General features: G+C 36.2%; 1 protein-coding gene across 1 annotated transcript in view; it reads right to left on the minus strand.

Annotated features, from left to right (window-relative positions):
• LRRTM4 (leucine rich repeat transmembrane neuronal 4) overlaps positions 1-25,081 on the minus strand; it is an 889,482-nt gene that overhangs the window by 8,901 nt on the left and 855,500 nt on the right. The gene's annotated exons all lie outside the window — the stretch shown is intronic.

Raw genomic sequence — 25,081 nt, forward strand, 5'->3', positions numbered from 1 at the left:
CTGGAACAATGCAGATTGCAATGCAGCCATCCCTGAGCATTTTGCACGTACCCCAACTGAGTACATATTAGAGCTTGGAATAGAGTCTACATTCCCATCTGAACTAAGGATATTTTACAGCATTAAAAAGTAGGGAGAAAAGAAGAGGTTTTCTGGCTGGGGTATTACTCTATTAATGGGTATGTGAAAATGCAAGGGACCACAGAGGTGTCTGCAATCTAGTTGGTAATAGGTATGAGTTTCTAATACTCTCAATGCATTAGCATAAGGCATAAGTTAGTTAAAAGGCTGATCCCTCTCAAATTGCCTTAGACCTCCATCAGTCTTCTTTATTAATGTTCCATGTGCATTATTCCCATTTCAGTCTTGGTACAGAAGTAATAAAAAAGTTGATATCCAATTTCCCAAATGACATTTGGGCCCTGCTTTTCCCAGCCCCCACCCCCACTGGAACATCAGGCCACTGAAATCACTGCAAAAGGAGCACATCACACTATGTAGATGAAGAATAGAATACTTTGGAGTGGCTTAATGAAGATGGGCAGACTTTTTCAAAGGAGGAAAAAGAGGATCTTGATTATAGAAATGGGAGTTAAATGAATTTCCAAACTGTTCTTCAAACAAATGCACCCCTTCTCATATTACATGACAGGAGTGGTCAAATGGAATGGGAGGATTTGGTTTTCTTTTGGTAATTTTGAGAGATAATGAGGAAAAAGCCCAAATCTTGACATTCTCATTTTCTTACCTGGGAGAGTTAGAGAGAAAATTTCAAATAATTTTGTTTTTAGAACTGAGAGAGCCCTCAGCTGACCTTTATCTAATAGCCTTTTTTCTTTATAGATGAAGAAAGTGAAGGCTTTATTGTTGAAATGATTTCTTGAAGGTGAGAAAGCTCAAATATGATAAACTTCCTGATTTCAAATCCAGGATAGATGAAGCAGCTCAAAGATTCAAGTTCAAATGACCTTGAAAATGATCTAGTTTGTCTCATCTTACAAGTAATGAAAATGACACTTACTCTTAAAGAGGTTCTAGATCACAAGGTATATATTTTTATCTAGATGCTACTTTATAATACATGATTATTTCTTAGTTTCTTAGTTTCAGTTTTTGCTTAGAGAATCTAGCAGTAAGGTATAGAATCATCAACATGAAAGGGAATAAAGGCTTTTTTTTGTAAAAAAAAATTTCACATGTGGAAAATATGAGGATTGGACAACTTAAATTATTTGCTGAAATCACTAAAAAATCAAATGCCTAAGGCCAGAATATGAACTCAAGACTCCAAATCATTTTCCCTTTCCATTTGATTATCTTTAATGATAACTTAATACTACACTTAACTTAGTTGATAAGCCATTATAAAAAAATGACTAACTATATGTGTTACAAACCATGTAAAATACATGAAATATATATGTAAAAATGAAACAATTCCTGTACTGGAACTTAAATCCTTTTTAGAAATATCATGAACATATAAAAGTCTATATGAAGGAAATATAAAGCAAATACAAAGTAAGTATTTAATCAAATGCCTTATGCAGTTGACTTAGAAAAAAAAACACAGAAGAATCACACACAAAGAAAGAGATAAGCTCAATGTTACAGCAACTATTTCTATATAAAGAAGATGAAATTAGGCAATCCATTTTCTTGTTTGAGAGCAATCTATTAAAAAAATAAAAACTTAACATCTGTCCTAGAATGAAATTTTGTATTGATTCCAAGGAAGAAGAGAGGTAAGGGTAGGCAATGTGGATTAAGTGACTAACCCAGAGTTACACAGTTAGGAAGTATTTGAGGCCAGAATTGAATCCAGGACCTTCTGTTTCCAGGCTTGGTTCCCTATCAACTGAACCACCTAGCTGTCCCTAGCAATTCACCTTTGATATTATATTCTAAGAAAGAAGATGTTGCAAAATAATAAGAAAGAGAAAGGAAGGAAGGAAGGAAGGAAGGAAGGAAGGAAGGAAGGAAGGAAGGAAAGAGAAAGAAAAAGAAAGAAAGGAGGGAAGGAAGGAGGAATGTAGGGAGGAAGGAAGACATTAGCACATTGGACATTTTGCAGTACCATCCATCATCAAAGAAATAAATAGGAAAATGCCTCAAGCATTTAAAAGTAGTGAAAACAAAGTGCTCAAGTAGGAAAAAAGATAAATGAAGGAATAGATTGGTAGAAAGATAGATAAATAGATAGATAGATAGATAGATAGATAGATAGATAGATAGATAGATAGAATAGTCTAGAAACTTATAAGTACTTGCTTTTTACTATAATAAAGATAATAAGATGGGGAGGGTCAAAATAAAACAAGCAATCTAAAACCAGACCCAAGTCGTTCCGTGTGCTGCAGGTATTACCAGTCTAATGTGGGCAGAAAACATGCAAAACCACTCTGTATAAGCAAAAGTTGTAGAGGATAATTTCAATGTGATCAATGGCGCTACCAATATGAACATCAAATATGGTCTTAAACTCAAGCAACTTATTTGCTAATGGGAGAATACAACATATGAAACAGAGTTATGAAAGGTGATAGGAAGATCCCTTCTTGCATATCTCTTAGGGGGGAGATCCAGAACATGTAGTAAGGAGAGAGTGAAGCAAGTATGGCCAGGTACTCATGAAATAGTTCTATAAGGATTGAGATTTCCCAATCAGAAGAGAGGGTCTTAGGACAGAGATATCTCGAGGGTAAGGAAAGTACTGGAGAAGTCAAGAAACCCAGAGAGCAATGGCTTTCCTCAAAGACAAAGTCACATAGTTGTTTACTGTGAGTAACTCTGTGATCATACTTCTGTTAGTCAGCAAAGTACTGGCCACTTAGTTTCAACATGTTTCAATTAAGACACTGGAAAGCCTTTATGCAAACTATAGTAGGGAACAGTGGGCTAGAAGTGTAGAGGAAACATATACTCAGGATTCACATAGTATCCAAAGAGACAGACTCCCATGGTTGAGACATTTCTCAATCTCATATGTCTTGATACAGTTCTTATGGGATTTCCCGCATTCTCTGGCCACAGAAAATGTTCAGAGTCAGGTTTCGAACTTGGAGAGGACAGAAAAATTCAAGGACAGATTTGTCTACCCTCAAGAGAAAATCTGAGATTCATAAGAAAAGAAAAGAGCATAATTACCATCAAATATGGAAGCTATTCCAAACATCCAGTCCCAACCAGCCTTCCCCAGGGACAATCTCCCTATTCTTAAGTAAGTCAAACCCCACATACGTTTGCTCAACACTTTGAGGAGGGAAGATCAACTACATAACAAGAGACATCCCATCTAAATGAATTAATGAAATATTTTCGTTTGATTTATTAAGATATTGAATAACTACAAAAATAAACTTGACAGGAAATGAACGTTTAACTATTTTGAATTCAATGCTTCTGATCCTTTAATCTATGATACTTGGCTATATAGCTAAAACATCAATATTGAGGGGGTTGGGTTGGGGATACCATCTTATTTTTGTCACTATTTAGAGCAAAATGTGCCTATGGAATCTTTTTACCTCAATTCATATTCCTAGCAACATCCCAGAATATTCCATTAAAAGGATAATCAGTGTATTACTAGCAGTAATAGAATCTCCAGTTGTCAAAAGCCAAAAGTGACAAAAATTATTCTATACTCAACTTGTTGTTGTTGTTCTTACCTGGTAAATTGATATATCATGGGAATATATAAATAGAGTTTATTTAGATTTCATTTAGCTTCAAGGGTAGAGGTAAAAAAGCATTTAAAAGAATTATATGGTGTAGTAGATTGAAAGCTAGCCTTGGATTCAAGAAGACCAGTGTCCAAGTTCTGACACATATTGACTAGGCAAGTTACTTAATCTCTCATTGCACTGGAAAACTTTCTCTGACTAGGAAGTACAGATCAGTACTCTTCTGTAGATATGCCCTTAACTGGGGACAAAGTCTACTTCTTATATCTGTTTCTTAAAAATATAGACAACATAAAATAGGTTTTATTGTTTTTCTTTTGTCTTTTCTTTTCTTTTTTTTTTTTTTGACTTAATGAAACAGAGCATTCTCATTCATCTTTATGGCTTCCCCATCAGGATATATACTGTAAGTGAAGTGTTGCGGACAGTTGATTAAAGTAATGAATGAGGCGCTGCCTGTTCTCTGAAGTAAGCTCTGACTCCATTAACTGAGAAGCTTATTACATTAGTAGTACTTTCAGCATTCAGGGAGGTTTGGGGCTAATGGGCTGGATTAATTAGCTGGTATTAACTTCTAAAGGCTCTGCTTCTGTAGATCTAGCCACTAAATGATAGAAACATTGAGGTCCTCTCTGGGAAGTAAACATCTGATTGCAAGTGGAATCTACATAAACCTGCATTTCAAGATTTATTTAGTAGACTTAGAGGAAAATATTTTGGAATTCCAATCTAGTACCTGAAAAAAGAAATCAAAGTGGGAAGGATAATGTCTTGCCTGTGTGACAGAGAAAACATCAGGAGTATGGACAACAGTCCTATTTACTTGAGAGCCAGAGCCTTGAAACTTTCTTAAAGTTTATTCTTTTTTTCTTTCCTCTCTCCCTCCCTCTCTCTTTCCCTCTATCCCTTCCCTCCCTCCTTCCTTCATTCCTTCCTTCCTCCCTTCCTTTCTTTATTTTTCTTTAACAACTTCTCTTTCTTTCTTTCTTTCTTTCTTTCTTTCTTTCTTTCTTTCTTTCTTTTTTCTTTCTTTCTTTCCTTCTTTCTTTCTTTTTTCTTCCTTCCTTCCTTCCTTCCTTCCTTTCTTTCTTCCTTTCTTTCTTTCTTTCTTTCTTTCTTTCTTTCTTTCTTTCTTTCTTTCTTCCTTCCTTCCTTCCTTCCTTCCTTTCTTTCTTTCTTTCTTTCTTTCTTTCTTTCTTTCTTTCTTTCTTTCTTTCTTTCTTTCTTTCTTTCTTTCTTTCTTTCTTTCTTTCTTTCTTTCTTTCTTTCTTTCTTTCTTTCTTTCTTTCTTTTTCCCTCTTTCTTTCTTTTTCTCTCCTTCTCTTTCTCCTTTTCCTCCTCCTTTCCTCTTCCCACCATCCCCCCTCTTCTTTCTTCTCCTCCACATATCTTACCAAATTACTTATTTGAATGAATTAAATTTGTCCCATATTACCAATTCACAATCATATAGCTAAAAACAGAAGCAGGTTTTGAACCCAGTATTCCTTTCTGACTCTAAATTCAGTTATATCTGCACTCTAAAAGACTGTTTGCTTCTAAAGGGTTAATATTTTACCTTTCATAATGTCATCCCCTTCCTGTTTCTTTCCATTGTCTAAAGTTGGGTGAAATTCAGTTGGGTAAGTTTAACAATTCTCATTATCCAGATGTTTTTTAAATAGCTACTTATAGGTGAATTTACCTTACTTTGATGGCAAAGTGCCTATAAATGTTCAGTCAGCTGGATACCTACATTGGCTAGGCATTTTCACAATCTAATTCTTTCTCTTTCCCTCCCCCCTTCTCTTTAAGTAATCTAATTCACTGGAATGGCAGTAATAACCCATTCTGCCCTGCACTTTGGGGAAGGAGGGACATTTTTGTATACTTAAAAGCTAACAAAGAATCCCAGTGTTGAAAAACACATTAAAGTCTGTAGATTATTTGTACCAAACAATAAACAGTTTTAAAAAGAAAGAAAGGAGGGATAGGTTTTCTTTTCTTTTTTTCCTTTTTTTTTTGACTGAAGGCTAGTGTTGAAGGAGGTAAGAATAAAGAAACAAGAAACAGTTTAAAATAAGGGACTTTGAAAGATCTCATTTGTTTATGAATTATGACAAGACCACACATGATTAAAGCAGCAGTTATTTTTCTCTTGCTTTTAAATCCTTTCAAAACAATGTGTTTCAAAACTCTCATCACTAATACATTTCTGGGTAAGAATCACAGAAAGAAATTTTGTTCACTTCATTTCTCATGGCACCACACTCTTGACTCTCCTGAACAACTTTCTTTATCCTGAACCTATAACCTTCTAACCCCTAAATATTCTCTGCCCTAGTAGCCTCTTCCATTGTTTGGTCACTTCCCCTCAAAATCTGCATTTTAAGGTAAGTGTCTAGATCAGGGATGTTCACTCCATGATTCTTTTCTTGGCTCCAATCCTCAATCTCTGAGTCTCTGTAATATATTCCAAGGGAGATACCTTTCCCTCCTCCCAGCACCTTCCTTTTTGGTTTCTTTTATGTTCCCCAGGTCATTCTTAAACCATGACTCAGGCTAAACTTGTCTCATCCCCTATCTTTCTCTGCCAAACCTCATACATGGATTTTTCCCTTCATTGGCTACCTTAATTCACACTGATATGTAGCTGAAAAAGGATAACAAAAATCTAGACATCATGCTGACTGATTCTAATACCAATTCATGTTATATTTTCTGAATTAGATCCTCACTCTGGAAAACATAACATTTTATTATTTTACTATTCACAATATTTTTTTCCAAATTTTGTCATCCCTCCTCTATTGTCCAATGGCTCCTCTTCTCTTTCCTTCTCCTTCACCTCTCCTCTTCTCCCCTGTATTTTGGTGTTCTACTTCCTAGTCTGACACCTTGGAATCATTAACCTCTCATTTAGAGTGTAGACTACAGAAGTAGAATCTTTAGAAATTAATATTAGTGGGGCAGCTGGGTGGCTCAGTGGATTGAGATCCAGGCCTAGAGATGGGGGATCCTAGGTTCAAATCTGACCTCAGACACTTCCTAGTTGTATGACCCTGGGTAAGTCACTTAACCCCCATTGCCTAGCCCTTACTGCTCTTCTGCCTTAGAATCAATACACAGTATTGATTCTAACACAAAAGGTAAGGGTTTGAAAATTAATAGTAGCTAATTAATCAAGTCCATTAGGATGGAGAAGACTCAACTTATATTTCACAGAATAAACAATGATCTCTTAATTCCCAAATCTAATGGTAATTTTCAGTCTTTATCCTTCTTGATCTTTTTTGTAGCTTTGGGACAATAAAATCATCTTCTCTTTCTTGGTATTCCCTTCTCTCTAAATGTGGATCTCTCTTGATTCTCCTTCTACTTAGATCATATCTTCACATTCTATTTTGATGGATCTTCATTCATGTCATATCTACTATACACAGAGGTTGTTCAAGATTCCATCATGAGGCCTCTGGTGTTCTTGCTCTTTAAGATTTCACTTGGTGAAGTCATTAACTTCCATGGATTTAATTATCATTCATTTGATTCTAAAGGCAGCTCTTGCTCAATGGTTATAGCATTGGACCTAGAATCAGGAAGACTTGAATATAAATCTAGTCTCAGATGCTTCTTAGATGTATGATGGAGGTCATGTCCCTTAACTTCTATTTTCCTAAGATGCAGCTAAGTGGCTCAGTAGATAAATGCTGGACTTGGAGTCAGGACATCTTGAATTGAAATCAGGGCTTAGACGCTTCTTAGATGGGTAACCCCTGAGTAAATCATGTCATATCTGATGGATGACAAAAGGAACTAATGGAAAAGAAAATGGTAAATTACTTCATTATCCACACCAAGTAAATCCTATTGAGTAGCTATGGTCCATGGGGTCACAGAAAAATTGGACATGACTGACTGAACAACAGCAATGCTGATAACACTCAAATCTACCTATGTTGCCCAAACATCTCTACTGCCCTCCAAACTCTAATCTCCAACTTCCTTTTCAGATATCTGAAAATATATGACCAGAAAGCTTTTATAACTCAAAATATTCATAATTGAATTCATTATCTTTCCCCTACACAATCTATCCTCCCCCAACCTCCCTATGACTCTTGAGAACATCACAAAATTCATGGATATCTAATAAACTAGGTGTCATTTGAACCTCTGCACATTTTAGTCCTGCATATCCAATATGTTGATAATTCCATTTCAAAAAATCTTTCAGATATGTTCCTTATCAACCCATTCCATTCTCTAGTCTAATATCTGAGGAATCTCCCCAATTTAAAACCTGATTATGTAATACCCATCTCTCTCATTTGATAAATACTAATGGCTCCATCTCACCTCAAGGAAGAAATAAAATGTTCCAGTTGTTGCTCACATCTTTTGATTATTTATCATCTATTATCTTTCTAGCATCATCTTTGTGTACTCTGATCCAATATTAAAGACCTTTCTGAATCCCCATAAAAGACACTTCATATGTTCCCACAATGCATTTATTTACCTGTTTTCCTAAGCTTATTATTCTCTTTCTCCTCAACCTTATCTCCTATTCTCCTTGATTTTTTTCAAATATGAGCTACAACTCTACTTTATATAAAATGTCTTTTCCAATCCCCCTTAATTATAGTGTCTTCTTTCTATAGATTTTCTTCAATTACCCTTGAAAATATGTTACTTGACACAGTTGCTAGCATGCTGTCTCCCTCATTGGAATATGAGGTCCTTGAGAAAAGATTTTCTTTTTTCCTTTTATTTCCCCAGGGGTTATTATACTCTTTGGCAAAATAGTAGTTGCTTAAGATATACTCATTTTTTCCAGTATAATTTTTTCTACAGTCTATGTTTTTTGTTGACTTTTATTCAATAATCTCTATTTATGTTATATATTTCTATTATTTAAATTCAATTTGACAAAGGTTAAGAATTCCAATGTGTCACACTATGAAGTAGACCACCAGAAAATAGGACCCAGACTCAGTACAGAGAAATTAAAATAAGCAAGATTTTGTGGAAAAAAATGAAAAAAAGAATGGGCTGTTAGTGAGAATGGACATAGGTCAAATTCACTGGTGTCACTGATGGAATTGGCTGTCAAAACCAGTAAGGTTGGGTGGTGTTTTCTTTTTAAGTTTCTTATGGAGTTAAAAAAAAATCAAGTCATGAAGAAATGGGTGGATATCCTTAATCTATTGGGTAATACAAACTTCAGGGATTGTGCAAGTCATTCTGGGGATATCATGGGTACCACCTAGGCCATTGGCAACTTATTGATATTCAGATTCCCTGTAGTGAGGAAAATGGGATGCTCTAGGACAACATTGATGACCATTTTTGAATTTGAGTGCCCAGAGGGCAAATTCAAGCTGTCTGAGAGCCTTCCATATTAGTCCAGTGGAGGGAGAAAGTGCTTGCTTTGGGTGATTAGACAGAGGGGTTGAGCATACAAAAAATATCCTTGGACACTGGGAAGAGGTGGTATGGAGCAGTCCTCTGAATGCTGGCTGGGCATGCATGCCAATACTTAGCAAGTGCTGATTTAGGGTATTGCTATATGCCTTGTTTTGATAGAGTTACCTAGGGTAATTGACTCTCCTTGTCTGAGTCAATTGTGGGAAAGGGAGATCATTGTAGTACTTATACCTAGTAGATGATCAACTTCACATTGGAAGGGACTTCAACTTATTTAATGTTTGTCTAAATTATAGAAGCAATAATAAAATATTCCATATATAGCAGTTGGGCAAGCTAGGAGGCACAATGGATAAAGTTCCAAGCCTGGATTCAGGTACTTTGATCTTCCTGAGTTTATATCTGGTGTCTGACATTTACCAGTTGTGTTACCCTGGTCAAATCACTTAACCTAAATTGCCTCCATTTCCTTATCTGTAAAATGAGCCAGAAAAGGATATGCCAAACAATTCCAGTATCTTTGCCAAGGAAACCACAACTTGAGCCATTGTGAGTGAGACAGAACTGAAAAAAAAGACTTAACCACAAAAATGCCTAGCAGATAATTTAAAAATTAGTAATGTTGTATTGATATCATTTCTTGAGCAGGCCTTGGGATCTAGAGAGGGTAGGGAAAGCTAACTTGCATAGACATGGGTGGCCTGATGCGTAAATGAAACCTCAAGTAAGTGTGCAAAACTACAGAAGTATTTTGCTGATTGGGCACCCTGTAATATTTGCCACTGTTCTTCAAACACAGATAAGATTCTTAACTAATTGCACACTCTAACTTCTCCATCTCTTAGGATATTTCCCTTCTGAATCCTTTCCTCTTGGAACCCCATCGTTCCCTTATATGATCAGTCTGTGTACTCTATTCCATCTGAGGTATTTCACTATTTGCCCCTGTTCCTCAGATGTTTGTGATCCTCAAATATATACTTATCCAGCAGTTCATTATTTCCCATTCCCATAATTCAAAACTAGAATGTTTGGTCCTTCTGAGCAGAGACTATCTTGTTTTGGCATTGTTCTCCAGAACTGACCACCAGGCCTCTCATAAACTGGGCAATGCTATGTTTTGAGTTGATTTGCATTGCTTTAATTTGATGTGCATTCACTGCTGAAGATAAAAAGAAGAAAAAGTAAAAACAAATCTTGGACAAGAAAAAAAGAACATATAGAATGTCTGCAATTAATAATGGATGACTGATGAAAGAAGAATTTTATATATATATATATATGTATATATGTTTACCTGTAATATATTTGCATATATAATATTTCACATCTGTCTATAATCTATCCATCCATCTATCAATTTGCATGCCTCTGACCTCATGGAACTTATATCTTAATGTGGGATTAAAGGGAGATCATACACATAGAAGAGGTAGTGACCAAGGTGGGATCTTTTGATTTGAGAAGTGACAGTGAATCATCAGAGTGGAGGCATAGAGGAGTAGATTGATAGGTGCTTGCCATTATCAATGACTGTTGTGATTTAGTTGTGGTCTCAGAACTGGAAAGTGGAATGGGGACAGGGGAAGAGAGGATCAATGGAAAGACAAGTGATAGGAAGATGGCCAGGATACAAAGTGTAGCATTTGGCCCTTTCACAAGGTCCTTCACCTCCAGCCTCCATGCCTTTGAATGGAGTGTGTACTTCATGCATAATTTGAATTCCTTTCCTGCTTCTGTATGTTGTAATATCAGTAAAGGATTTCATTCAAGTGTGACCCCATCTACCCACCCCAATGGATTCCTCTAGCTGATAGAGAACCCTCAAAATATAACTTTAAATTTAGTCTATATATAGTACCTGGCACATTGCAAGCAATCCATGAATATAATGCTTGCTCCTTAACTCTTATAAGGGTGGCCTGGAGGCAGTACTAATCAGCTTTTTCTTAAAAACTCTTACTTTCCATCTTAGAATAAATGATGGGAATTGGTTCCAAGGCACTAAGAGTGGTAGGGGCCAGGCCCTGGGGATCAATGTACTTGTCTGCCTAGGCTAACACAGGAAGGAATTGTCTGAGGTCAAATTTGAACACAGAACCCCATATATCTGAGCATAGCTCTCAATCTATTGAGTCACCTTGGACAAACTTCTTTCTTTATTTATTTATTTTATAAAACCCTTACCTTCCATCTTGGAATCAATACTGTGTATTGGTTCCAAGGCAGAAGAGTGGTAAGGGATAGGCAATGGGAGTCAAGTGACTTGCCCAGGGTCACACAGCTGGGAAATGTCTGAGGCCAGATTTGAATCGAGGACCTCCCATCTCTAGGACTGGCTCTCAATTCACTTAGCCACCCAGCTGCCCCTTTGGACACACTTTTATTCCACTTTTGATTGCTGGGTTTAACATTTTCATTTGGAGCATTTGTATATTATGAAATGTCATTGCATTCAAATTAGTGCTTGATTTATTATTTTGATTATGGTCTAGATTTCAGAAAGTGTCAATAATACACACAATTTAAAACATGTTTATGCATATATTATTTGTTCCCCAAACAAACAAAACAAAAAAAACAAGCAAGCAAAAAACCTATTGTTAAACCTTTACCAGCTTGTCCCTGTAGACTGTGATTAACGTGCTTCAGCACAGAAGGAGCAAAGGAGAAGAGACCAAGAAGAAAGTTATCCCTGTTCTTGAGACTTGGGGACCAGACGCTGATAATATTAATACTAATACAAACACTGATTTGCTCATATAGGCCATTAAGATTTGAAAAGTGCTTCTCATGCATTTTTAAATTTGAGCTTTCCAATAAGCCTGATTGAATGTGTTTGTGTTTATGTGCCTTTAGCTGGAAGCCAGTCAGTCAATGCATCTCTCTCTCTATATATATATATTATAAACACATCCAAATATACATATATATTTTAAATATATTATCCATATGTATGTATTAATTCAACATGTACTATTTTCCAAACATTGTGCTAAGTTCTAGGGATACAAAAACAAGATAAAAGACAGTCCCTAAAGTAAAGGGGTTTACAAACTAATAGGGAGAAAACAAGGAAATGGATATAAATAAACAGGTTTTCTAGACTATACATTTAAAATAAATGAGAAGTTGGAGGCAGATGGGTGTCTCAGTGGATTGAGAGCCAGGTCTAGAGAAGGGAGGTCCTGGGTTCAAATCTGGTTTCAGACACTTCCTAGCTCTGTGGCCCTGGGCAAGTCACTTAACCCCCATTGCCTAACACTTACCACTCTTCTGCCTTGGAGCCAATACACAGTCTTCATTCTAAGATGGAAGGTAAGGGTTAAAAAAAGGATAATGAGAAGCAAATGAGGGAGAGAAAATACAAGTGTTAAGAGCTCCACAGTGCTTGCTTTAGTTGCCTCTTTGACCATTGGAAGTGTGGAAAGGAAACTCGACTAACAGTTGGTGGGGAAAGGGCAACTGGGAGTGGCAGTTGAGTCTTGTGACTAGCACTTCCTTCCTGCCTTCTGCTACTTGCTTCCTGGTGTTGGATGAGAGAAGAGCTTCTTCAGCCCAGTCTAGTGTGGTGTGCCTCTTTTGGTTCAGCCCGAAGATTCAGGCCCAATTACATCTGAAGGTCAGAACTGTTCTTGTTTGCTTTATGTCTACTGCTAAAATTCTGAATTAGACTAAGAAGGACTGATATAGAGTAGATGGGAGTGGGAGAAACCCTCCATCAGCCTCTGGGGCCTGGCCTTTTCTCAGCTCTGAAGCTGAGGAAAAAAAAAAAAACTCTAATCCCAACTGGTTAATAAACTTGATATTATTTGAATTCACAGTCAGATAAGTGGACTGTCTTTCTGGGCATAGAGGGAGCTGAACTTCAGTTCAGACATTCCAGGACAAACAGTCCTAATTGGACCCCTGCTGCATCCTCTCAGCAGGGTGCATCTCTCCCTCCTTTACTTCACCAAGCAATATTCTCTCTCCCCTCAACTACTCCATACCCCCATACAAACCTCCCATTATCCCCATTTTTCCATTTCTCCATTTCCTTTCCCAATAAATATTACAGAACACATTGTTCTCATCCAGTCTTTCCACTAAGGGAAGTCTTCATGTGCCTGGTCATTGATGGGTTTGTGATCCATCAGTTACGTCAGCCTTGGTTAGCCCATCTGCCAATATGGTTTTACTGGGTTGTGACAATTGTGTATACTAGAGTTTCTTGGACCTCCAAGTGAGAGTTGGGTGAAAGGTGGACCCCAAAGGCCAATAAGAAGACTGGAAAAGGTCTTTGGATTTCAGCAGAACTAAAACATCAAAAAGATTACAGCAAAATGACTGCATAGAAGCCCTCTAAGACAGGATTTGAGTTCCCACCAGTCACTTGGGTAGGGAAAAAGAGGCTACAAGTGCCAATGTCATTGTGTCATTGTTCATTACATGAAAAATTGGAATGTTTTCAAATGAGGTCAGTACGAAGTGGAGTCAGGCCCATTCAGATGGTGATAGACCAATTAAGATATTTGGTTTTTTGTTTTGTTTTGTATTGTTCTGTTTTGGTTAAAAGACAACCTCCAAAAAAAAAAAAAAAGACAACCTTAGATTGGGTCTGTGGCTCTAGGCAAATCACTTAAGCTCTGTTAAGTCTCAATATCCTAATCTGTAAAATGAGAATAGTAATCAAACCTATTTTTGATGGTCATTATCCCACTCAAATAAGAAAATTCACAGAAAGGTCTTTATAAACTACAAAGTGCAAAATAAGTAATATTTATTAATATATTATTGTTACTCAAAATGCTATTCAGCTTAGATTTTTAAAAGTGTTTCCTGAAGAGTTCATACATTGTTTGATTCATACCAGTTGTGTGGAGTAGGTGGTAGGAGCATCATCCCCAGTTTAGAAATAAGGAAACAGTTCCAGAGTTTAATCTAGTCCATTGTGGTCAGTCACCTAGAAATTTGAGCATCTAAGGAAGAATTTTAAACTCAGGTCTTTCTGACTCTAATTAATGCATTATTTCTACCATATAACACTTAATTCTTTATATTAACTGAGAAATTATTTACAAATTATCCAGGATTATCTAAAAATAAACTTGTTTGGAAATCAATTTGACATTTATTCAGAGGGGGAACATTTTCTGATAGAAAACTGCAAAGCCTGATTTTGGACTGTACTAATAAATTTGCCACATTATTCTCTCTTTCTGATCTCCCTTTTCTTGGGGGGGGCACCTCTTATTTGTAACTGATTGGGTTCTTCTTTTTATGCCCCAGAATTAGAACACTAGCAAATAGTAAGTGCTTATAAAATGATTGTTTTCTAACTGTAGCTACCTGGACATTATAAGCAAATTCCACTTAGGGTATATTTAAGTTTAAAGGAATCCTGGTTAAATTTCCATCTGATTGTATTCTTTAAAGAAGTGGTGAAAGAGCAAAAGGAAAAAAAGAATCTGCCTAAGACCTACCTCAAACAAATATTCACTGAGTAACACAAGGAAAGTCTTGTGACTCTATTATCTTGGAAATTTTCTAAGATTGTAAGTTTCAAAGAAAATTCTGACCTCCATTAGTAGAAGGAGATTCTTCACCTGGGCTTTCCGTAACCCAGTGAAATTACTTTTCCAGTCTTTACACCTCTGTCTCATCTCTAATAGAAATATACACCTTTATTGTTATTTATGGAATGTCCTGAGAAGCAGAGATAAAAATATTCATTGAAACAAAAATACCACCCAGATATAACAAGTAAAATGTTGTTCCTCTTTTGGTCATTTCTCCAGTAGTTTTTCATTTAAAAATGATTAAGAGAGGTCTTTCACAGGGTATCAATGATCTCCAAATGACATCTCATTTTTGGACTGGGCAATGCTAAAACTACCCCACAATTAGAATTTTACCCCTTAAGGTACTTCCTATTATTTTCTGAAAGTGAAAATTTATTTTTTAAATAGCATGATATTTTTAAAAGAAGTTATAGTTTTAAGACTCATAAAATATTCATTAGACCTATTCTAGGCGTAAAATTATGATAATGGTAGTCTTGCCAAATACGAACAGTCAATTTTATAATATTTGGAGTCTAACTGATAATCTGACATTTTTAAAATTTATAATTTTCATCTCTTCCTCCCAATTTTATATATTTCTTCATGTATAAATATATTCATCTATCCATCCAAACTATTTTAAGGGAGTGGTATCCCTGCTCAACCCTTTTCAAACCTCAGCCAGAGAATCATCAAATCCCAGGATTTCAAAACCCTCAGAAACTAGCTAATGCAATATACCAGGAAGAAAGAAGGAAAGAAGGAAAGAAAGAAAGAAAGAAAGAAAGAAAGAAAGAAAGAAAGAAAGAAAGAAGGAAGGAAGGAAGGAAGGAAGGAAAGAAAGAAAGAAAGAAAGAAAGAAAGAAAGAAAGAAAGAAAGAAAGAAAGAAAGAAAGAAAGAAAGAAAGAAAGAAAGAAAGAAAGAAAGAAAGAAAGAAAGAAAGAAAGAAAGAAAGAAAGAAAGAAAGAAAGAAAGAAAGAAGGAAGGAAGGAAAGAAGGAAAGAAAGACAGAAAGAAAGAGAGAAAGAGAGAAAGAAAGAAAGAAAGAGAGAGAGAAAGAAAGAGAGAGAGAAAGAACGGGAGAAAGAAAGAAAGGAAGAAAGGAACAAAGAAAGAAAGAAAGAAAGAAAGAAAGGAAGGAAGGAAGGAAGGAAGGAAGGAAGGAAGGAAGGAAGGAAGGAAGGAAGGAAGGAAGGAAGAAAAGATGCTCTTGGCCACATAACCATCAATCAGCCATCCACTTATTTATTGAAAACCTTTAATGAGAGTAATCTTACTACCTATGGATGCAATCCATTTCACTTGTAAATAGCTGTAATTTGAGTAACTTTTTTTTCATGATTACAGGGTTAAGTGAATATATTTGCATCTTCTTTTTCTCTGATTTTGCTTTTTGGAGTTAAATAGAAAATTGAGGACAGCATTTCCACTAGACAGTCTTCTCTCTACACAAAGATAGTATACATGACTCCTTTGAAATGATTATTCAAATGGAACATCCTCAACTCTTTCACCTCTTCCTTTTTGGAATGGACACTGGGATTTGTGGAATCCCCTTCCCACCATGGAAAAATATCTGTCCTATAGTCTAATCTCCAATTTCATCATTATTTATTTGTCTAGAATACTACCGAATTGTTCACCCAGAGTGATAGAACAGTATTCCCTTCCACTTTTTCTGACTACAGTCTTTGGTTTTCCTGTTCACCATCATGACATATAGTCTCTCACATACCATTATGTTCAGTTTCCCCATTATGCCTTCCCTTGCTTCATTAGAATGTTAATTCCTTTAAGGCAAGAATTCTCTTTTTGCTTGTATTTGTATTCCTAGAGCTTATCACAGTTTCTGGCACATAGTGCTTAATAAATCCTCTGTCTGTCTCTTGGTCCCTGTTTCTTCCTCTCTGTCTCTGACTGTTTCAAATAAGAAATAATTGTTTATGTTCATGGAATCCTGAGTGAGTGTCTTTTTGAAGCTGGAAAACTCAATATAGAGATCCAGCATTCAAAAAAATTAGGAGAACCAGAAGAATTTTTCGGTTTGGACGCTGTGTTCTGGTGTGTGTGTGTGATTTTATGTTCTGATCATGAAGACAAGAAGGCCTTCCTTCTATCATTCACAACCAATAAATTCAGTGCTTAATATGAATATTTGACAGTATTGCTGCCATAATGATAAATGAATATATGGGCACATGAGTGAAATAAGTCTTTGTCTTATGTAAAATATAAGCTTCTTCAGTAGGTCAGTACAGGATTTATGGCATGCAAGAGAATTGCCTAGCAATAGATGAATTCCTTAAAGAGTTTTAAATACTCATTTATAGGTGTACATGAATTCTCCACCTGAGGAAATAATTTATTTCCTTTAACTGTGGCTGTATGGGACTAATGTATAATATCATTTACCTGGACTTCTATAGAGGATTAAGAAAAAAAAAATCAAAAGCCATAACACACTGTGCTTTGAGATTTGAAGTGTCACCTAGGTTTTGTGAATGATCACTCAGCTACTTAGAACCTGTGTCAGATTGGCCAAGACATTTCATCTTCCTGAGGCCAAGTTTCCTCATCAGCAAAAAGAGATGATTGGATTAGTTGACCTTTAAGGTCTCCTCAATTTCTAAATATATGATTCTGGGAGAATAAATATAAGAATACATGAAAGAGCTAAGTCTTACTAAAGCATGGTAATCCTAGTGTCTGTCCATGGACCACTGCAACTCTCAAACCCTCTATACTTTCTTAGAAAACACAAAGAGAATTATTTGAATGAAAGAAAGGTCAATTCACATATGTTGAGTCACATGATAATGATAATCAGTGTTGGCTCTATGTAGGAATTTGAATGAAAAGCTGAATGGACATTTTTAATTATGGTTATGGTATAGAATTCAAAGCTCCCATGTTTAATCTATTCTATTTTCTTATATCAGAACATCCATTTTAAGAGGACATCTAGGTCATATATCTTTTCCTATAAAGACTGTTACACATATGAGGAATTTAACCCCATACCCTGAGCCTCTATCCACCTTTTTTGACTTCCTTTCTGTGTATTATCTTCCTCTATTTCATTGTAAGACCTTAAAAGACAAGGAATTCCATTCTTTCCTTCCTTCCTTCCTTCCTTCCTTCCTTCCTTCCTTCCTTCCTTCCTTCCTTCCTTCCTTCCTTCCTTCCTTCCTTCCTTCTTTCCATCCTTCCTTCTTTCCTTCCTTCTTTCTTTTCTTTCTTTCTCTTTGTTTTGTATTTTTAGAATTTAGCATAGTTCCTATCACAGAGGTGCTTAACAAAAGATTTTTGACTGGATATATTTCAATAATCATTTATTAAGTGTCTACTATGGGGGTAGATTCTTTGGATGTAATAGAGGGATTAAATAAAAAGGATGAAGATAAATTGTTTAGAGTCTGAGTCAGGGAAATTATAACAACTAGGGATCTCATGACACTCTAAGGGTTTTAGATTCCACAAGTTTTTATGACAACTACTAAACTAGACAAAACTACAAAATTAAAAAAAAAAAAGCAAAGTTCTTGATTTCAGGAATAGTAGAGTTCCTTGGTGATAGGAGGATGGGCACAGCATAGAAACCGATATGTATATGCAGAATTAGAAAATAAAATTACATGATAGAAGGGGTGTAGCACTAATAACCATCATTACCACAAATGACTAAGTTGTGATTTTTGTTGGACTCTGAGATTAGCTTCAATGGGAGGTGAAGTTTACAAAATGCAGAGGGCATGAACCTTCTGAGCATGAGGGACAATTTGGGAAAAGGCACAGAGCAAGGAGATAGACTCTTTTATAGGAACTCCTTGATCATAACAAATAATTCACAAAATAGAGATACTAGCTTAGAAAGTGTCCCTTGTAGAAGGGAAAGGGGCACTGGAAATAGTAAAAATCATTGTAATGAATTAAAGAAAATATGTCCCAATTATTTTGGTTTGAATTTTAATTAATCTTTTAGGAGTTATCTCAATTAACACTGACTGACTAAAACAGGAATTCTCTTTGTATACTCAATTGTGCTATCTACAGTCAGGGACCAGAAAACTCTTTGGTTAATGGATTATGCATTAATGAAAATAAAATGCTTTGAGATCCTTGGATTAACAATTTATTGATCTTTTTTTAAATTTTTTTCATTTACTAATGAGCATGGTAGAGGAACAACTATGTTAGACAGTGGATATAATGCTAGGTCTAGAGTTAAGAAGACTTGTTCTTTAATCCAGCCTTAGAGACACACTAGCTGTATGACCTTAAATAGGTTCACTTAATTTCTGCTTGCTTCAGTTTTCTCAATTCTTTTTTTTTAAACCCTTACCTTCCATCTTGCAGTCAATACTGTGTATTGGCTCCAAGGCAGAAGAGTGGTAAGGGCTAGGCAATGGGGGTCAAGTGACTTGCCCAGGGTCACACAGCTGGGAAGTGTCTGAGGCCAGATTTGAACCTAGGACCTCCAGTCTCTAGGGCTAGCTCTCAATCCACTGAGTAACCCAGCTGCCCCCAGTTTTCTGAATTCCAAAGTGGGGGAAATAATAGGATTTTTCCTAGATTTATTGTGAAGAAAACATAAGAAAAGATTGGTAAAGTATTTTCCCTCTTGTAAATGATAAAATAAATTTAAAAAATTCTCTTTTGTGAAAGTAATTTCTCGCCTCCAAATTAAAAAAAAAAGTCTACAGTGGGCTCAGACTCTCCCTTCATCCCTCCCTCTTCCCCTTCTCTCTCTCTCTCTCTCTCTCTCTCTCTCTCTCTCTCTCTCTCTCTCTCTCTCTCTCTCTCTCTCTCTCTCTCTCTCTCTCTCTCTCTCTCTCTCTCTCTTCTCTCTCTCCCTCATTCTCTCCCATTTCTCCCTCCCTCCCTCTCTCCTTCCAATTCAAGCATTTAATATAGCTTAAAATAGGTCTCAATTTTTATTCACTTCACTCCCTAATTGCATCTCAATCCCTTGGAGAGCTTTTCTGGTACAGCTAAGTACTCTTTGTGTGTGTGCTGGGGGTCAGAAAGTCCATGTTTTTCTTTTCTTTGTCATGTACAAAGGAAAGGTGGAAATGTCCTTCTGACCTACCTTCCCTCCTGGTTAAACAAGTTGCAATTACCAGTTGAGGGAATTGTGAGACTTTCAGGCACTCTGACCCTAAGGCATTCAGAGTTTGACAAGGATTCAGGTACCTACTTAGCATCCTCTGTTTTTGAATGCTTTTTCTGTGCAGCCTCCTGCCTTGGTGTCAAGCCTTAGTTTAAAATAACAGCAGAAGCAACCACAACACAAACAGAGTAAGCAGTGGTGATGGGGATGGGGATGATGATATTGGAGATGATGGCAATAGTGGTCATTATGGTGTTAGAGTAGCAATCCCCTGAATTTGCTGTTTAATTTACTGAATGACCAGATTTCCCTACTCCATCTCTTGAGTTTTCCAAATATAAAAAAGATCATTTTGCATATATTGTTTACACCAGGGGTCCCCAAACTATAGCCAGCAGGCCATATATGGCCCCCTGAGGCCATGTATCCAGCCCCTACAACACTTCCCTAAGGGGTACCTCTTTCATTGGTGGTCAGTGAGAGGAGAAGCATACAGTACTACTTCTAGTGACATAATCCTTTGTGCAGTGTCTTAGAAGAAGGTGCTGCACAAAGGATTATGTGGCTGCACAATGGAAGATGTCAGCATGGCAAGTGGCAATCTGGGGGAGGGGATTCCCCACTGTGTATACTACTGCCTATTTAGGGCTAGGGTTAGGGTTAGGGTTAGGGTTAGGGTTAGGGTTAGGATTAGGGTTGGGGTTGGGGTTGGGGTTGGGGTTAGGGTTGGGGTTAGGGTTAGGTTTAGGTTTAGGGCTAGGGTTAGACTTAGGATTAGGTTTAGGTTTAGGGCTAGGGTTAGGTTTAGGGTTAGGGTTAGGTTTAGGGCTAGGATTAGAGTTAGGTTTTTATAGCCTGGTCCTCCAAAGGTCTGAGGGACTGTGAACTGGCCCCCTGTGTAAAAATTTTGGAAACCCCTGGTTTACACCATCCTCTGGGGTCTTTTGGATTAGCCAGAGCTAATGGCAAATAACCTAAGAAGAATCCCAGCCTTTGCTGAGGAAGGCAGTTCATCTAAACACAATCCTATGATCTGGTCACCACTGGCCTGATTTCTCTGTCTGCAAACAGATTCCTGATTAGTCTTTCCAGAATGCTTGAAATTCTATCCTCATGAAATCTTGTTTGAGGGAGAGAAGGGAGTAGGCAGTGAAAGGAGAGTTGGAAGTTTTGTTAGCAATTACTCCCAGAGATTGTCCTTTCCTTGTTAAATACATATAATACCATCTAATTATGGCAGCTAAATGGCACATGGGATGGAGTGCCAAGCCTGGAGTTGGAAGCACTCCAAGTCCTGAATTCAAATTTGATCTCAGACACGTACTAGCTGCTTGTACCTGGACAAGTTACTAGATGCCATTTATAACACAGCCAAACAAATTCATTTATAACAACATGTATTTATTTAAGGCAACTGTTTGTAAGATCCTAGGGAAACAAAATGAAAAAAGCCCCAAACAGGAGTTTTGAGAAAAAAGAAAAAGCAGCATTGCCAAGTAATTTTAAGAGACATAGAACATTACAGGTTTAGGAATAAGACATTTTTCTATGTCAAAGGGAGCAACTAATTTTGCTTTGAAAAAAAGTTCTATAAGTTGGGTATAAGGAGGGTATTTATTCACAGAATTGAGGGGAGGAGTCTATATAAATGTATAGAAGAAAGAAGTGGAATTTGATCAATAGGAAGACTAAATTGAGAGAGATAAAATGGATTAGGACAGGTAAAGCAGGTGGAAGTGATGCCTTATAAGGTTTAGAATCACACACAATTTTAGTGTAGGGACACAAGAAAACCTAATGACTTCTAAAGTGGTTCAGTGATCTTGTCAAATCTACATTGAAAGAGCATCTACTTGACAGCTCTATGGAAGATATATTAGAAAGGAGCGTTATGAGAAAAGGAGAGATTGATTAGTACACTTTTGCCAAATGATCAAAAGGAATTATAGAGTGAAATGCCCCATGGCATAAGAAAATGAAGATGGGTCCCAAGTGATATGTGAAAGAAGAGTCCATGCTTCTGAATCCCTTAAAGGAGCAAAATGAAGAAGCTATAAATACATGCATGCACTCATACACATTTTGAGAAACCTAGAAATAACTGATATAAAAAAGAAATACTAAGAAAAATAAAAACAAAATGAAAACCTGCATGTAGGATTCAGTGTAGGTGTTTCTGGGAGCTATTTTGTGTACTCGAGAAAAAAATAAGGGGAAAAGCTATTCAATTTCATCGTATAATGTGTAATTGTGTTTATTGCACCAAGATAGCTGAGGAAGACATGGGGGTATTCATATATGTTGGTGACAAAAATATTTCTATATATGGAGACATACAAAGCCACCCATGAGGCTAAATTAATGAGCAAAAATATATTTCTGGGAACACAATTACATGCATGGTTCTAAAGAAGTAATGCTATTTGTACTTTGTCATGCTTTGCTGATGAATGCCAGCAGAATTATCATGGAAAACAAGAATTAAAAATCTCTTGTTGCAAAATGTATTTTCTGATTTTTTAAGATCATACATTTGAACCCACTTCAGTTACAACTTAAGGGAAACATGCTTTAGTGACAGTTTCCATCCAAAAGATCATATGTTCTTAAAGCAATGAAAATTCAGTATGAAATGACTGCCAGAAATACTTATATGATCTTCAATTCATTAAGACATTTTGATCAGTGTTCATATTACTATATGTTTAGAACTGAGATGAAGCAAAGGAGTAGAGCTAATTCGTTTAAAAAAAGAAGAAAGTGAGTTCAAAAGGATAAGAGAGAGGTATGGCTTCTAGGAAAAAGGAAATGAGAGATTTACTATACACTTATTCATGTCGGTGGTCTAAGAAGTGCCTTTCCATTGTCACTCTATTCTTCTCTGATGATCCTAATAGAGGAATTTAATGTTTTTAAAAATGTGGAATACTACCATTTAAATCTATTCACTTAATCAATTGTATACCTGTCATTTTCCTTTAATTAAATATGCCTTTCATCCTCTTGTTTACATGATCACAACACACACACATATACACAGAAACTCAGAAGTAGCAGCAGTTACATCTGTTTTTTGTTTTTGTTTTTGTTTTTTGCTTACAAATTCTCAATTAAAAATCTAAATTCATCAGCAGTACTTCTTGAATCTTATTAATTATGTCACTTAAAGAAAATAACATATTCTCAGGTCCTTCATCTGTAAAATGGGATTAAACTCTTTTTCCTTTCTGCTCATCTCCTGGGAGTATTGAACAGATGGCATAGAATTTTCATATGTGACAATGTTATTATATCTTGAGCAGAAAAAAAGCATTTTTTTCTTAAATAGATTGCTTTTTTTCTTTTTGGAAAGGGTCTCCATCCTCTCCATTTCTAGCTCCATGTTGTGAAAGAAAACAGTAAAGGATCCTTTGCAATTATGTTTCTTTCCTCCTAAATATGTATTTGGATAGTGAGCATGAAATCATTTAAAGGACTCGGAATGCTCTTTCAGGGCCCAATTGAAATTTCATGCTTTTTCAAAACTGAATTTCAATTTTAAAAGTATAATATGATTTTAGCAAATAAAAAATGTAATTTACTCACAAGTTTTTAGAGAGTTCAAAAACTTCCTGATTTCTCACTCTCTCCTTGAGGGTACTTTTCTGTGCATTTTCAGCATTTTGCATTTGGTCTCATGGACATAGTAACATCTTTAAAAGTATTTATTGACTTAACTGGATTAATTCAATGGTATTTAGATTCAAAATAAGGCATCGCTTCCTGCAAGATTGAGAAGTTTCATAATTCAATACCACATGCTATTTCCTAAAGAAAATGGTTATTAAAATAAACCCTTTTGTTTAGGGTTATTGAACAGTCATTTAGTTTTCCAAGGGGGGGGGGAGCTCTATTATTTCTCCTATTCATTTATATATAGGTCCATTAAACATTCTCAATATCAATCCAAGGTCCATGTCATGATGGACCAGCCCAATGAGTTGTTCACCTTTTCCCCATTTCTAGATTATTGTGAATGAAATTAGACTCACCTGGTTGCTGTTAGATTCTGCCTTTTGCCTTAGCATGTATATCTGTCCTCATCACATACAGCACAGAGACCTGTGGATTTCTATCTTTCCTCATTGCAAAGATCTAACGTCATATATCTTTCTATCAGTGAAACTGGAGGATACTCAATATATTGTCTGTTTTTGAGGGTCTCTCAACATCCTTTGTTTTCTACAGAGATAGATGCCAAACTTTCCCCTGGAGCAGTGCTTGCTCTATGCCTCTCTATGTAAAAATCAACACAGTGACTCCCACCTATGGAATTCCTACCTGTCCCACTGAGAGAAAACCCCAGTGAGTTTTCCCTCTAATTCAGAGATAAGAAATAGAGAGTGGATATCTGATTTCAGTGAAATAGGGAACTTCCTGGAGGATGAAGTGGTCTCTCCCAATATTTATTTTCACCATTTTGGAAATGTTTTATCTTAAATGGTTCCCTACAGCACTGAGAAGTTAATGCATTGACCAGGGTTACACAGCAAGGATGTGGCAGATATGGGGCTGTATGTCTTGTTGCTTTTCCTCTATTTATAAATTATTCTAAAAATTATAAAACCACTTCAAAAAGAAATAAAAATAGAAAAAAATAATCTCATTCTATACCCTTAAAATCCTTCATCTTCCATCTTAGACTCAATACGTATTATTGGTTCCAAGGCAGAAGAGTAGTCAGAGCTAGGCAAATGGGTCACACAGGGAAGAAATATCTGAGGTCAAATTTGAACACAGAAATTCCCATTTCTAGGCCTGACTTTTTATCCATTAAGCCACTCTATATTCTTCCTTTTCACAAAACAGGAGCAAATAGATGAATGGACAAACAATCAAGCCAATAATATGACTTTTATTCTTTTCCTCTCTACAATTTTCCTCCCAGGATTTCATGTAAACAATATTAATTTACTCTGGCTTTCCTTATTCTTTTTCTCCCTTCCTCCCCTCCCTTCCCTTCTTCCTTTTTGTCCTATCTCTCTATGACCATTAGATTGTACTGTTTCATTCAAAGGTGTATTTATTAAAAATAATTCTGATTTTCTAATTGCATGTCTCTCTCATGCCTATAGGACTCAATGACATACAAGTTAATGGTTATGTTTGTACACATTGTATATACACACATATTTATATATACATACATGCATAGATATATACAGATGGATAGACAGACAGATCGAGACACAGACAGACAGACAGACAAATAGATAGATAGATAGATAGATAGATAGATAGATAGATAGATAAAGAGATGAGATAGATACCTGCATTTGTATTTGTGTTGCTG

The sequence above is a fragment of the Monodelphis domestica genome, chromosome 1 (genome assembly GCF_027887165.1).
Source record: "Monodelphis domestica isolate mMonDom1 chromosome 1, mMonDom1.pri, whole genome shotgun sequence".
NCBI classification, from domain to species: Eukaryota; Metazoa; Chordata; class Mammalia; order Didelphimorphia; family Didelphidae; genus Monodelphis; species Monodelphis domestica.